Consider the following 3,945-nt stretch of genomic DNA (forward strand, 5'->3'; position numbering starts at 1 on the left):
CCTTAGTTTAACTAGGCTAAGAGCAAGATAAAAATTAGTCCAAAAATTAATTCTATTCCCTCCCTTTTTTTTATATGTAAAAATAATATAGCAAACAAGATAAACTATTAAAAATACTACTTAATCTTACTTAAGAAAATAACTATTACAATGACACTAACCGTTTAAAACAAACCTATTTTTTTGTATTTTTCCAAGATTAAAAATGACTACAAAACCTTAATGAAACTATTTTTTTTGTAATTTTTGTTTTTCTGTGAGAAAATAAAGTAAAAGGGTCAAACTAACTAAAATAGCTATATTAGGCCTAAACTAAATATTTACATGCTAAAATATAAAAAAAATTGGGGAGGGTCAAAAATCATATGTCTACAGCTGCCCCTCTTTGATTGGAAACACGAAGTATTTTTAGACAAAGAACGACTAGACAGGTCTTTTGACCCGACCCTTATTTAAAAAAACTAAAATTTAAAAGAAAGGAGAATGTGACCGAGCCCTGGTATCTAAGCTGCCTACATATCCTTGGCTATAAAGGAATCAGTCCACGTGTAGTTCAGAAGTGAATGAGGTGATGGAGTATACTGAGGTGGAGAGCCGGTCGAGGTGCCGTTCTATCGAGGTTCTAGTCCGCGGTCCTGTAATTACATCAAAATCAAAGATGAAAAAGACTAACTAAGCCTGTCAACTATGAGTTACAAGATTCCTATCTATAAGTCTTCTGAAGCTTGATCTTGAGTCTTGAATGGTTCTTCATACAGACTTTAGATTCGAACCTTGATGCTTGCTAGTTGAAGGTGCTAGTTCATTCTTCTTCACCTTTTCGGATCAAGATCGGACATGTAGAGCTCGTGACTTCAACCACGTCTTGAGCAATTCACATCTTTTTTCTTTCTGCTTCTGCATTTTGGATTCACTTCTCTCTCTCTCTCTCTCTCTTTTTTTAATTGAGACTACTTCTGTTGGTCACCTTGAACTGTTGACTCGCATTCTTGCTGCTAGCTTATGTTACTTCTAGTTCAATTCTGAATTGACTTCCCTTGTTCTTCAGGTGGGTGCCTGATTGCTAAAACTAGAACTGTATTCCCTTGTTCTCCAGGTGGGTGCCTGATTGCTAAAACTTGAATTGTATTCCCTTGTTTTCCATGTGGATGCCTGATTGCCAAAACTTGAAATAATTCCGAAGTGAATTCCCTCATTCTCCGGGTGGGTGCCTGCAATCAAAACAACCAACCAAACAAATTTTTCTGCCCCAGTTTGCACTATGAAGATTTGTGAGTTGTAGCAAAACTGTAAATCACCTATAATATTGATGCAATGATGAGAGTAAAACTAAAGACTTGACTGGGATGTGCGTCTCCTGTGAATCAAACCAAAAATATTTGACTAGCAAGTGCGTCTGCTAAGAATAGAACCTGAATGACCCAGACTAGGAAGTGCGTCTCCTAGATTTAAGATTGAGCATGCGGAAAACTATAAACTAAGCTTGACTAAAGTAAAAACTGACCCTATTCTCCAAGCGGGACCCCTGATTTAAAAAAAAAATAAAGATTAATAACTTAAGAAAACTAAAGATTGATCCTAGGAGAAAGTTCATCAGACTAGGTCCCTTTTTGTTAACTTAGGAGAAAGATTCATCCGACTAAGATTTCTATCCTAGGAGAAAATTCATCAGACTAGGTTTCTTATCTTAGGAGAAAAATTCATCAGACTAAGATTTTGATCCTAGGAGAAAATTCATCAGACTAAGTTTCTTATCTTAGGAGAAAGATTCATCAGACTAAGATTTTGATCCTAGGAGAAAATTCATCAGACTAGGTCTTCTATCTTAGGAGAAAAATTTATCAGACTAAGATTTTGATCCTAGGAGAAAGTTCATCAGACTTGGTCTTCTATCTTAAGAGAAAGATTCATCAGACTAAGATTTTGATTCTAGGAGAAAATTCATCAGACTAGGTCTTCTATCTTAGGAGAAAGATTCATCAGACTAAGATTTTGATCCTAGGAGAAAGTTTATCAGACTAGGTCTCTTATCTTAGGAGAAAGATTCATCAGACTAAGATTTTGATCCTAGGAGAAAGTTCATCAGACTAGGTCTTTTTGTTATCTTAGGAGAAAGATTCATCAGACTAAGATTTTGATCCTAGGAGAAAGTTCATCAGACTAGGTCTCTTTTCTTCTTTCTTTTCTTTTTGTTTTGGTATCTTAGGAGAAATATTCATCAGACTAAGATTTTTATCCTAAGAGAAAATTCATCAGACTAGGTTTTAATCTTAGGAGAAAAATTCATCAGACTAAGTATTCTATCTTAGGAGAAAAATTCATCAGACTAAGATTTTATCCTAGGAGAAAGTTCATCAGACTGGGTCTTTTTATCTTAGGAGAAAGATTCATCAGACTAAAATTTGATCCTAGGAGAAAATTCATCAGACTAGGTCTTTTTATCTTAGGAGAAAAATTCATCAGACTAAGATTTTTATTGGGTGGAAAATCCATCAGACTAGGACTTTTATCCTAGGAGGAAAAATATGAAGAGCAATGGCAACATTTTATGCATACTAACAAGACAGATAAAGACAAAGATTTGAGAAACTTCCCTTTGTCGGCTCCTCTTCTCCTTTTTTCTTTTCCTTTTTTTTGTTGTTGAACAACTTGCTTGCATCGCTTTGTTCCTGTTTCAAACAAAGAAAACTTGTGAGTTTAAAATGTGATGGTTAGTTTGTGGCCTTGACTACGAGGGCGGCTGTTTCTGCACTTGCCAAGATAACTTTGATTTCAACTTGGACGACCTTGACTGTTATCGACTACCCATTTTCTTTCAACCCTTATCACAAAAAACACCTCTGCTCCATTCGATCCCAATATCCTCTATCTGTTGCATTTTGCTCATGAATTGACATTTACCGAACCCTTGCATTTCACATGAATCCCAAAACATGTTGATTGTTACTAACTCAGTGCGCATACCACCTTTCCCTGACTTATGCCACTTTGATGTGCTAGCCAAATTCGTTTTGTGCAATTGGAAAGCTGGTAGCAAATTTTGAAGTCATTTCTCACTTGTTCTGACCAAACAGACTCAAGATAGGACTCAAATAAAACAAGAGGAACAAAATAAGGGACAAGGGAAAGAGATGATACCTAACAAGAAAATGACAAAGCAGAAACTTATCAGATGTGGATACCAACTCTAATGACCATGACATGCACATTTGGATTAAGTGGCCTAATCTCTCAAGCAAGTCTAATATCCAACTCTTGTTGTACTCTTTGCTGTGAAACTGGGCTTCAACGCTTCAATTGTCATATTTGATCCATAATCCTCAATCAACTTGTAGTGCCCTGAAGAGTTTTCACTATCAAGCCTCTCTCATTTTACTCTTTTTCTCAACTCACCGTCGCCATACGTTGCCTGTGAAGGTTTTCACCAATAAGACTCTCTCATTTTATCATTTCCTCTCTTTGTGCTGAGAACAAGGTATTACCCATGATACAAGAAGATCATACTTTCACCGCACACTTTATTTGACATCCTCAAAGATTGGTCGGAAGGTCTTTCTTTGGACCATAATGTAGGCTTTTGGACAGGGTTGGAAAGAAAGGGTGACATGAAGGCTCAAAATAGTTTAAGATGAAAGGATTCAAAATTATTACTTTTGGAATCGGATCTTTTGGCAAAATTAAAATTTCTGCCCCAGTTTCTTGGAGTCTGGGGAATGTTTTTTTTTTGTTTTGATGGGATTTTTAAGAAAATCTGCCCCACTCTCGACTTTAGGGGATTATGAAATATTTTATTTGGTGCGACCGAACCGTAAGGCTGCCTACGTATCTTGAGGTGACAAGAATCAGGTTGAACGTAGTTCAAAAACAAAGTTGTTTTTTTCCTTTTCCTTTTTATCCTTTTCCCTTTTTTTTCTTTTTCTTTTTCTTTTTCTCTTTTCCCTTTTT

Source organism: Nicotiana sylvestris, chromosome 12, assembly GCF_000393655.2.
Source record: "Nicotiana sylvestris chromosome 12, ASM39365v2, whole genome shotgun sequence".
Classification (NCBI taxonomy): domain Eukaryota; kingdom Viridiplantae; phylum Streptophyta; class Magnoliopsida; order Solanales; family Solanaceae; genus Nicotiana; species Nicotiana sylvestris.